This window comes from Tachyglossus aculeatus, chromosome 5 (genome assembly GCF_015852505.1).
Source record: "Tachyglossus aculeatus isolate mTacAcu1 chromosome 5, mTacAcu1.pri, whole genome shotgun sequence".
NCBI lineage: Eukaryota > Metazoa > Chordata > Mammalia > Monotremata > Tachyglossidae > Tachyglossus > Tachyglossus aculeatus.
Window position 1 is genome coordinate 40562795 of NC_052070.1, and position 12159 is coordinate 40574953.

The 12159-nt window shown below is 51.2% G+C and overlaps 1 protein-coding gene across 1 annotated transcript in view; it reads left to right on the plus strand.

The window, feature by feature from the left end:
- The first annotated feature begins 6031 nt into the window (after positions 1–6031).
- Positions 6032–12159, plus strand: part of ARHGEF16 (Rho guanine nucleotide exchange factor 16) — a 58015-nt gene continuing 51887 nt past the window's right edge. The window contains exon 1 of the mRNA XM_038746715.1: positions 6032–6117. The gene's annotated coding sequence lies outside the window, so the exon portion shown is untranslated. The remainder of the gene's footprint in view (positions 6118–12159) is intronic.

The following is a 12159-nucleotide window of genomic DNA, read 5'->3' on the forward strand; positions in this document are numbered from 1 at the left end:
GATAAGAATGATAGTTTCCTTCATAAAATAAGGATGACAGAGTCCCATTGGTAAAAAATGGATGAGCCTCTGCTCTGAAGACTCCAGTCCCTTAACTTGTGGGAGGCAGTGTGGCCTAATGCTAGCAGCAGGAGACTAAGAGCCAGGGGACCTGAGTTCAATTCCTAGCATTGCCACAGGCCTGGTGTGTGACACTGGGCAAATTACTTAACCTCTCTGTGCCTCTGATTCCTCCTCAGTAAAAAGGGGGTAAGATCCTTGCTCTCCTTCCCTCCTAGACTGCTAAACCTATGTGAAACTGGCATTGGCCCTTCTCTCATTTCCTCTTCTCCCACTCCTTTCTGCATCATCTTTGCACTTGAATTTGCACCCTTTATTCACCTCTCCCTCAGTCCCACCACACTTCTGAACATACCTGTTGTTTATTCATATTGTCTGTATCCCCCCTAGACTGTAAGCTCATTGTGGGCAGGGAACGTGTCTACCCACTCTGTTATAGTTATAAGCTCTCGCAAGAGCTTAGTACAGTTCTTTGCATACAGTAAGCACTCCGTTAATACGAGTGTTGGATTTATTGCACTGCACAAAGTAAGCACTCCATAAATACAGTCGATTGATTTGATTATCTTGTATTCACCACGACACATACTAAGGAGTTAAGAAAATACCATGATTATAATAGTGACAGTGATTTGCACAGGGCGACTCAGCCTCTCTCACTGGCAAGTTGTGTTCCCGTTGGAGTTCGGAGTCCAGTGTGTAAGCAGGCAGGCAGGGGTGCTGCAGATTGTGAACAAATTGCACCAGAGGGAGGCATTTTTGGCTGATGTGACCACAGCCCAAACCAGTGACTTCAGTTAGTCAATCATCTATTCTGAGCACTTTGTGCAGAGCACGGTAATAAGTGCTTAGATGTGTTACAGCACCAGAGGCCAGCAGGCAGCTTCCTCAGTAGCCGCTGCGATCTTCATCACCCACATTAGCCAGCTGTTTTTCAATATTCCTGGTGGATCTGTCCAAATCCCAGAATGCCCTAGGTGGCTTTTTGGTCAGACAACTTCACCGCCAATGGCTTGGCAGCAGGCATGCCCTTGCTTCTGTCTGGTTCACCCCTCCCCTCTCAGTGAGACACGGGTAGGACTCGGAGGTAAGAGGGTAAATAAAGATAAGAGGGCTGGGGAAAGGTTGAGATTCAGAATTAAAAGCCCAATTCAAAGAAGCAGCATGGCCTAGTGAATAAAGCATGAGACTGGGAGTCAGGACCTGGACTCTAATTCCGGCTCTGCCACTTGTCTCCTGTGTGACCTTGGACAAGTCACTCAATTTCTCTGTGCCTCAGTTCCCTCAACTGTAAAAGGGTGATTAAGACTGTGCACCCTATGTGGGACAGGGACTGTGTCCAACCTGATTATCTTTTATCTACCCCGGAGCTTAGAACAGTGCCTGGCACATAGTAAGTGCTCAACAAATACCATTATTATTATTATTAAAGAAAAGTGGAGAGAGCAGCAGAGGAAGGGAAATAACTTCATGGGCAGTGAGGAATGGGAATGGTTTATGGGGGTACACTGGAGAGGCTGAGACAGAAGAAGAATCAATCCTTAAAACCTTCATTTGAGGGTGGGGGTAGGAGAGTGCTGCCCCCCAAAAACATGGTAAGTTGTCTTGGAGGGGGTACTGGGAGGTCATTCTTGACTTCCTGCTGCCCCTGCCACCCATAAACACAGCCATCCAACTCTTCAGGGAAAGCCAAGTGGGGAGGGAGGGAAAGGATATCAAGAGCAATAGCCAAGTGTCTGTCTGGGCCCCTGTAGAGCTGAGAGGAGCAGAGATAGGGCCAACAGGAGAGGCGCAGGTAATAGCAGGCCTACTGGGGGACTCTGTCTTTCCATAGTCTTGCTCCAGGGACCAAGAAAGATCTACCTTTCTCCTCTTCCACTCCTCACCAAGAGTGCAGGGGGTGGGAGATGCTAATGTAGGTGAGATCAGATCCCCTTTTGGCCCCATTTTACAGATTGAGAAAACTGAGGCTCAGAGAGATCAAGGAAATTGACCAAAGTTACACTGCAAGTCAGTGTCAGAACTGGGCTCTAGAATCCAGAACTCCTGACTGCCAAGTCCTCACAACCGCTCTATAAAGTGTCTACAGGCCCATAGCTTTTGGGGTTTGTGTTTCTGATAGAAAAAATGGTATCACCTGGTTTGAAGGCAGGGGACTAGACTAAGCGACCTGCCAAGATCCTTTTACGGGGTGGTTTCCAAAGAGCCTGCTCTGGCCGTAAGGCTGAAGGATATGATGTGATGCACAGGGAGTGGCAAGACAAGTCCCAGAGAACAGTTGGGTAGGGACCATCTCTGTATGTTGCCAACTTGTACTTCCCAAGCGCTTAGTACAGTGTTCTGCACACAGTAAGTGCTCAATAAATGCGACTGAATGAATGACAGGGTTGGTGTCTATTATTTAATCAAAAGACAGTGATACCATGTTCTGATTTCCCATAGCTGTGTTTGCCTAAGGAAGCTTCGAAGTATTGAACCATGGCCTAGTGGAAAGAGCATGAGCCTAAAAGTCAGGGGACCTGGGTTCTCAAATCCTCCTCCACCTCAAGTCTGCTATGTGGCCTCGGGCAAATCACTAAACTTCTCAGGGCCTCAGTTCCCTCATCAATGAAATGGGGATTTAACCCCTGTTTTCCCCCCTCTTTGGATTGTAAATCTCATGTGGGATAAGGACTGTGTCTGACCTGATGATCTTGTATGTACTCCATGCTTAGCACATTACTTGGCACACATAGTAAGCACATAATAATAATAATGATGGTATTTGTTAAGCGCTTACTATGTGCCAAGCAAATGCCATTATTATTATTGTTATTATTATGGGGCCCGAGGGAATGAACAGCCCCTGTCGCTACCGTAAAGCTCTTCATGGACAGGGAATATGTCTGTTAATTCTGTTCTATTGTACTCTCCCAAGCGCTTAGAACAGTGCTCGGCACTTGGTAAGTGCTCAGTAAGTACGATTGATTGATTAGGCCCCTGCAGCACTTGTTTCAAACAGCAGAGGGCAGGCTGCCTCAAAACATCGATTTTCGACCAGGTATTGGAATCGGAGGCAGATCCCGCGGGCCCCGCCTCCAAGTCGAACTCGGGATTTCCCATTCAGAAAAGGTTTGGGAAGGTATCGGATAGGGAGAGAAGGGAGCTGGGGAATGCGGGGTGGGAAGAAGAGGAAGAAAGAAGGAAGGGAGGATTAGAAGAAGAGAAGGAAGAAAGGGAGGGAATGCAGACCACTGTTCTAAGCTCTTAGAAGAGTACAATGGTAGAAATGATCTCCAAACCTCAAGGAGTTTACGGTACAACCAGGAGACAGACACTAAAGTAAATTACAGATTGGAGGAAGAAATAGAGTCCAAGGAGGTGCACAGAAATGCTAAGGAGGCTTGTGCATACTAACCTGTTTAGGTGGCTGAAAATGCTGATTTGGGAGTTGGGAGATATTAGGTGAGGAGATTAGAGATTATAGTTATGGATTATACAATAATACTAATAATGGTTTTTGTTAAGCGCTTACTCTGTGCCAAGCACTGTTCTAAGACCTGGGGTAGACACGAGGTAATCAGGTTGTCCCACGTGGGGTTCACAGTCTTAATCCCCATTTTACAGATGAGGTAACTGAGGCACACAGAAGTTAAGTGGCTTGCCCAAGGTCACACGGCCGACAAGTGGCAGAGCTGGGGTTCGAACCCACCTCCTCTGACTCCCAAGCCCGTGCTCTTTTCACTAAACCACGCTGATTAATCAGGGAGGACCTCTTAGAGTTGTAATATCAGAAAGGGGATGATGAGGAGAGCTGCTATGGTCTTTCGGATGTGAAGGAGGAGGGAGTCCTGGGCAGGAAGGAAGACATGAGCAAGAGGTCAGTAAGATGGGAAGTCAAGAACAAGGTAGAGTGAATAGGTTAGCTTGAGAGGACTGAAGAGTGTGAGCTGGGGTGTAGTGAGAGAAGAGAGTGGATGAGGGGGAGGGAGACCTGACAGTGCTTTAAAGACAACTGCCAGGAAGGTCTGCTTTATATGGAGAGGGAGAGGCAACTATTTGTGATTTTTGAGGAGAGGGAAGATGGGAGCAAAATGACAATTTAGGCAAAAACTCTTCACCCTTGGCTTCAAGGCTATCCATCACCTCGCTCCCTCCTACCTCACCTCCCTTCTTTCTTTCTACAGCCCAGCCTGCACCCTCCACTCCTCTGATGCTAACCTCCTCACCGTGCCTCATTCACGCCTGTCCCGCTGTTGACCCCCAGCCCACGTCCTCCCCCTGGCCTGGAATGCCCTCCCTCCACACATCCACCAGACTAGCTCTCTTCCTCCCTTCAAAGTCCTACTGAGAGCTCACCTCCTTCAGGAGGCCTTCCCAGACTGAGCCCCCTCCTTCCTCTCCCCCAGCTCGCCCCATCCCCCCTGCCTTACCTCCTTCGCCTCCCCACAGCACCTGTATATATGTTTGTACGTATTTTTTACTCTATTTTATTTGTACATATTTATTCTATTTATTTTATCTTGTTAATATGTTTTGTTTTGTTCTCTGTCTCCCCCTTCTAGACTGTGAGCCCACTGTTGGGTAGGGACCGTCTCTGTATGTTGCCAACTTGTACTTCCCAAGCGCTTAGTACAGTGCTCTGCACACAGTAAGCGCTCAATAAATATGATTGAATGAAAGACAATTTAGAAAAACGATCCAGGCAGCAGAGTGAATTATGGGCTGAAGAAGGGGGAGACTTAGGGCAGGGAGACTAGTGAGGAGGCATATGCAGTAGTCAAACTGGGGTACAAGTAGTTCCTGGTCCAATGTGGTGACCATTTGAAGGGGGCAGATCGTGGAAATGCAGAGGAAAAACTGATAGGACTTGGTGAGAGGCTGGATAAGGGCGTTGAAAGAGAGGGAGGGATCTCGGGTGATGTGAACGTTGCAGGCCTCAGAGATAGGGGTTATAGTTAACTGGGAAGGGGAAGTTCAGTGGTGGGGTAGAGGATTAAGCTCGTTGTGCACAAGGGAATGTGCCTACCAACCCTGTTGTACTGCACTCTCCCAACTGCTTAGTACAGTGTTCTGAACACGGTAAGTGTTCGGTAAATGACATTGATTGATTGATTGGAAGGAAGAGAGGGAGGAGAGAAAGGAGAAGGTGGAGAGCAAGTAGCGGGAAGAAGAGGAGGAGGGAAGGAGGGGAAGGGGATCCAGAGAAGGAAAGAGGGGCGGAGGAGAAGGGGATCCAAGGAAGGAGAATTGGGGAGGGGATTGAATGAATTAGGAAAGGAAGGGGGTTAGAGAAGCAGCATGGCTCAGTGGAAAGAGCTCGGGCTTTGGAGTCAGAGGTTATAGGTTCAAATCCCGCCTCTGCCTATTGTTACCTGTGTGACTTTGGGCTAGTCACTTAACTTCTCTGGGCCTCAGTTACCTCATCTGTAAAATGGGGATGAAGACTGTGAGCCCCCCATGGGACAACCTGATCACCTTGTAACCTCCCCAGGGCTTAGAACAGTGCTTTGCACATAGTAAGCGCTTAATAAATGCCATCATTATTATTATTATATCCAGAGAAGGAAAAGAGAGGAAGAGGGAAAAAGGGATCCAAGGAGGAGGGGAGGGGCCAGTGATCCCTGGGCCTGGCCCGGGCCCGGGCTGGGACAGGGGCGGGGTTTGGGGGTCCGGCCCAGGGGTCTCCGGCTCTCAGGCCGGACAGGGTCCGATCGGGAGGGGCCGCGGCGCCGGCGGTCAGTCATCTCCCGGCGGCCCGGGGCGGGCTGGGGGCCCCTCCGGCCACCCTTTGGGGCATGTGGCCCGCCCCCTCCGCCCCCCCCCCCCGGCAGGCCCATCCCCCGGTCCCCGGAGGAGGCTCCGCGGGGACTTTGTCCTGGGGAGGGGCCGGGCCCGGCCGGGGCGGGCCCCAGGACTGCCGGACCCGGAGCCGGAGCCGGACCATCACCCGGAGCCGGAGCCTGAGCCGGGCTCGGAGTGCGGCGGGGGCACGGCCGGACCCAGGTAGGGCGGGAGGGACACCCACACCAGCCGGGGCACTGCCCAGCTCCCTCCACCGCCCCCCATACCACCCAGGTGAGCCCTGGGCGCCGCAGATGCGGGCCCCTCCCCCTCGTCTCCCTCTCTCCTTTCTCCCCCCACCCCTCCTTTCTCCCTCCTTCTCCTCCCCCTTCCCCCCTTCCCCCTTTCCCCTTCTCCTCCTCCCCTTCCTCTCTCTCTCCCTTCTCCCGGCTCCCCTTCCCTCCTTTCCCCTTACCCTCCCCTTCTTTTCCCCTCCCCTCCTCTCCCCTCCCTCTCTCCCCCTCCCTCTCTCCCCTTCTCCCCCTCCTCTCCGCCCCTCTCCTCCTCCTCTACCCGGCCTCTCCCCCTCCTCTCCCCACCCTCTCCCCCTCCTCTCCCCCCTTCTCCCCTCCCTCTCCTCTCCCCTCCCTCTACCCCCCTCTCCCCCTTCCTCTCCCCCCTCCTTTCCCCCCCTCTCCCCCCTCCTTTCCCCCTTCCCCCTCTCCCTCCTCTCTTTTCCCCTCTTCCTCCTCTCTCCCACCCCTCTCTTCCCCTCTTCCTCCTCTCTCTCTCCCTCCCCTCCCTTCCCTCCTCCTCCCGCCTCCTCTTCTTTCCCCTTCCCCTCCTCTCCCTCTCCTCTCCTCCCTTCTCCCTTCCTCTCCTTTCCCCTTCCCCTTCCTCTTTTCCCCTCCTCCTCCTCTCCCCCTTCCCTCTCGCCGCCACTTGCTGGGGGAGGGGATGGGGATGCGGGGTGCCCTGGCTATGAGCAGGGCAGAGAGGACCGGCCCAGCGCCCAGCCATGGGTCAGAGGGATGGAAGGACTAGAAGCATCTTGACCTAGTGGCTACAGCCCGGTCCTGGGAGTCAGAAGGACCTGGGTTCTAATCCCGGCTCTGCCACTTGTCTGCTGTGAGTGAACTTGGGTAAATCACTTCACTTCTCTGCGCCTCAGTTCCCTCATCTGTAAAATGGGGATTGAGACTGTGAGTCCCACGTAGGACAGGGACTGTGTCCAACCCAATTTGCCTGTATCCACCTCAGCGCTTAGTACAGTACCTTTGTGTTAACAAATAACACAATTATTCTCTCTAGACAGTGAGCTCGTTGTGGGCAGGGTTTTTCTCTATTGCTGTATTGTACTTTCCAAGAGCTTAGTACAGTGCTGTGCACACAGTGAGCGCTCAATAAGTACGATTGTGTGAATAAATGAATGAGAGATGGACAGAGGGATGCGCACCTGATCGCAAACTGGGCAGATGGGGCCTGGGGCCACACGACAGGAAGTGGGAGGGAAGAAGCAGGGGAGGGAGGAGCGGGCCAGTCACACACATACACACACAAACACACTTACACACTGCCCGACGCCCGATGCGGGGAAGCGGTGGCGATTGCCAAGGTAGGACGGGGCGGGCTGGCGAGCTGGCCACAACTTCGCGGAGAGGGCTACAACCCCTCCCACCTGCCAACTTCAGGCCAAATTTTGAGGCGGGGGCGCTCCCATCCTCCCCTCCCCATAGCGTGGCGCAGTGGAAAGAGCCCGGGCTTTGGAGTCAGATGTCATGGGTTCAAATCCCAGCCCCACCAACTGTCAGCTGTGTGACTTTGGGCAAGTCACTTAACTTCTCTGTGCCTCAGTTCCCTCATCTGGAAAATGGGGATTAAGACTGTGAGCCCCCCCTCGTTGGACAACCTGATCACCTTGTATCCCCCCCAGCGCTTAGAACAGTGCTTTGCACATAGTAAGCACCTTAACAAATACCATTATTATCTCCCGAAAAGGAGAAGGGAGGATCTTCCCCACCCCTAGGCAGGGGGCTGCTTGGACTCCTGGGGGAAGGGGAGGAGACGAGGAGGGGGCGGGGAAGCCCTGAAACCGGTTGGGCTACTTGCAATATAAATCCTCCCCTCCCTTTCCCTCCCCTCTTCCCTGTTCCTCCCGAATAATAATAATAATTGTATTAAGCGCTTACTATGTGCCAAGCACTGTTCTAAGCACTGGGGTAGATACAAGGTAATCGGGTTGTCCCACGTAGAGCTCACATTCTTAGTCCCTATTTTACAGATGAGGTAACTGAGGCACAGAGAAGTTAAGTGACTTGCTCAAACACTCACAGCTGACAAGTGGCAGAGCCGGGATTCGAACCCACGATCTCTAACTCCCAAGCCTGGGCTATTTCCACTAAGCCATGCTGCTTCTCGAACCTCCTGTCCCACCGGGAATCCCCGTTGGGAGTTAGTCCCCTCACTCCCCCTTCTTCCCTTCCGCACGCAGGAGCCCTTCGGTTTCCGTGTCCAAGCTGCCCTTTCTGTTCCGTTCTCTGCTTTCCCGCCCACCTCGCCCTCCCTGTCCTGCGGTGAAGGGGCCGTAGCTGCAACAGCAGCAGGAGAGAGAGAGGGCAGACCACAGAAAGGTCTTCCCACCGGGTTGGCAATGTCAGCTTGCCTCCTCCCCTCCCTAAGCTGTCTACAGAACTGGACATCCTCCGAGTGCAAAGGGTTAGAGTTTGCCCTGCCGGCGCTGCCAAATGTCTGCTCTGTGACCTTGGGCCATTCACTTCACTTCTCAGTGCCTGTTACCTCATCTGTAAAATGGGGATTAAGACTGTGAGCCCCATGTGGGACAGGGACTGTGTCCCCCGAGCTTAGAACAGTGGCTGGCCCATAGTAAGCACTTAAAAATATCACAATTATTATTATTAATAAATTAAATGGAGGCAGGTGCAAGCACAAATTGACCCCTGAAGCTCTGTCAGCCAGAAAACAGGGCGTGATCCTATGTTTCTGAATTTCCTCCAGGGTCTTCTTATGCCCTGGTCTGCAGCAGCGGATCTTGGGTAATTTTCTGCCTCTCTGCTTCCTTACTGTTTGATACTAACTCTTGACCTTGATGGGGATGGGGTTCTGCCTGGCCTTTACCAGCTGGATTGATTGGGGTTGTCTTGTTCTCTGTCCATCTTTCTGGATCCTCCCCATTCCAAACCTCCTCTCCAGCATCTTTCTCAAGATACATGGAGAAGTGAGATACAGGAAGTGTAGCAGTGAGGCCTAATGGAAAGAGCACAGCCTGGGAGTCAAAAAAACCTGAGGTTTGATGCCTCAGGTATGTGACCGTGGGGATGTCACTTCATTCATTTAATCATATTTATTCAGTGCTTACTGTGTGGGAGAGTACAATATAATATGTCCAAGACTGAACTCCTTATCTTCCCTTCCAAACCCTGCCCTCTCCCTGACTTTCCCATCACTGTTGATCGCACTACCATCCTTCTCGTCTCACAAGCCTGCAACCTTGGGGTCATCCTCGACTCTGCTCTTTCGTTCACCCCTCACATCCAAGCCATCACCAAAACCTGCCGGTCTCACCTCCGCAACACTGCCAAGGTCCGCCCTTTCCTCTCCATCCAAACCACTACCCTGCTGGTTCAGTCTTTCATCCTATCCCCACTGGATTACTGCATCAGCCTCCTCTCTGATCTCCCATCCTCCTGTCTCTCCCCACTTCAATCTATACTTCATGCTGCTGCCCGCATCATCTTTGTGCAGGAACGCTCTGGGCATACTACTGCCCTCCTCAAAAATCTCCAGTGGCTACCAATCAACGTACGCATCAAGCAAAAACTCCTCACTCTTGGCTTCTAGGCTGTCCATCACCTCGACCACTCCTACTTCACCTCCCTTCTTTCCTTCTACAGCCCAGCCCGCACCCTCCACTCCTCTGCCGCCAACCTCCTCACTGTGCCTCGTTCTCACCTGTCCCGCCGTCGACCCCCGGCTCACGTTCTCCCCCTGGCCTGGAATGCCCTCCCTCCGCACATCCGCCAAGCTAGCTCTCTTCCTCCCTTCAAAGCCCAACTGAGAGCTCACCTCCTCCAGGAGGCCTTCCCAAACTGAGCCCCCTCCTCCCTCTCCCCATCCCCCTGCCCTACCTCCTTCCCCTCCCCATAGCACCTGTATATATGTTTGTACAGGTTTATTACTCTATTTTACTTGTACATATTTACTATTCATTTTATTTTGTTAATATGTGTTGTTTTGTTGTCTGTTTCTCCCTTCTAGACTGTGAGCCTGCTATTGGGTAGGGACTGTCACTATATGTTACCGATTTGTACTTCCCAAGTGCTTAGTACAGTGCTCTGCACACAGTAAGCTCTCAATAAATACAATTAAATGAATATAACAAAAACAGACACATTCCCTGCCCACAACAAGCTTACAGTGTAGTGGAGAAGACAGAGGTCAATATAAATAAATGACAGCTATGTACATAAGTGTTGTGGGGCTGGGTGGGGGGGATGAATAAAGGGAGCAAGTTGGGACACAGAAGAGAGTGGGAGAAGAGGAAAGGGGGGCTTAGGGAAGGCCTCTAGGAGTAGATGTGCCTTCAGTTAACTACTCTGGGCTTCGGTTTCTTCATCTGTAGTCTCCCTCCCTGCTAGACTATGAGTCCATGTAGGAGAGGGATTGGGTCTGACCTATCTTATATCTACTCCAGCACTTACTACAGTGTTTAGCATAGAATAAATGCTTAATACCACAATTATCATCATCATTAATATTATAACTAGGAGGGGCATTGAAAATGGATCCTAGGTTCATAACCACTCCCTGACCCAATTGAGATCCCACTCCTTTATGCTATAGGGGCTGCGGACTTCTTCCCCATCTCCACCGCCTTGGGAAATGGATAGCCACTGGCTGTCCAAAACAAGTCAGAGTCATGTGAGGGTGCCTCTGCTTTCTCAGGACGAGTTCCCTAATGGGAGGGGTCAGTGTTTTTATGTGTGGTGGGTGTGTGTGCGTGCGCGTGCATGCGCATGTGTGTGTTTGTGTGTGTGTGTGTGTGTGTTTGCATTTGTGTGAGCGTGCGAAGGTTTCTAGCTGGTGGTGGGGTGCTTCCTTAATTCCATAATGGCCTTGAACATGCAGTGCCCATCTAATACCTGGGTGGAGAACTTCGCAAAACTGGTTCTTACTTCTGAATACCACCCTGTGGGGGCCAGGTAGGATCTCGGGTTTGGTTTCTTCACTGAAAGTGGGAGTGTGGAGAGTCAGGTAAGTGCCCTGCCTGACCTGCCGCTGAATCGCTTTGTTTGTTCTTCCATCTCCAGGTTAGGCAGGCAGGCTGCTAACCCACTTTGTGCAGGTGGAGGAAACTGGGGCCAGAGAGGCAATAGTGACCCACAAGTGGTGGTGGCAGGATTTGAACCCAGATCTCCTGACCCTTGTACCTTGAAAATCTTGTGTTAATTGCAGACTTCAACCTTTGGCTGCTGAGATCTTGGGGAATGGCTTTCTCTTCCCTATGACTGTAGAGGGAAACTTTTCCATTATAACACAGTGACAACAGCCAGGAGGAAGGGGCAGATGGCCACAGCACCAGTTTGCTGAGCTGGATAGATTTTTATTGTTATCTGATAACCCCTAGTGGCAGAGGCATCAGGGAATGTGTCACAGCTTCTAGTTTAGTGACTGTCCATGCTGGCTTGCAGGAGAGAGCAAGAATGTGCTTTGTACTTTCAGATTGCTGCTCGTCCATTTCAATCAGTCAGTCCATCAGTGGCATTTATTGAGCACCTTCTCAGCACCAACTATTTCTATGTTGGCCTTCCCCAATCAGAGGTGTAAGCTCCTTCCAGGCAGTGGCTGTATTTTGTGCTTCTGTTGGTATTTCCCAAGCGCTCGGTACAGTGTCTTTCACTGAAAGTCTACTTAATTGTACTCTCCCAAGTGCTTAGTATAGTGTCCTGCACACTGTAAGTGCTCAGTAAATGCCATTGATTGATTGATTGACTAGACACTCAGTAAATGGCATTATTATGATTACAGGAGCCCGGGCTTGGGAGTCAAAGGTCATGGGTTCGAATCCCAGCTCCGCCACTTGTCAGCTGTGTGATTTTGGGCAAGTTACTTCACTTCTCTGTGCCTCAGTTCCCTCATCTGTAAAATGGGGATGAAGACTGTGAGCCCCACGTGGGACAACCTGATCACCTTGTATCTACCCCAGCACTTAGAACAGTGCTTTGCACATACTAAGCGCTTAACAAATACTATTTTATTATTATTATAACTCCCTTATTTATTATAACTCCATTACTAAGCACTCTACTACATGCTTGG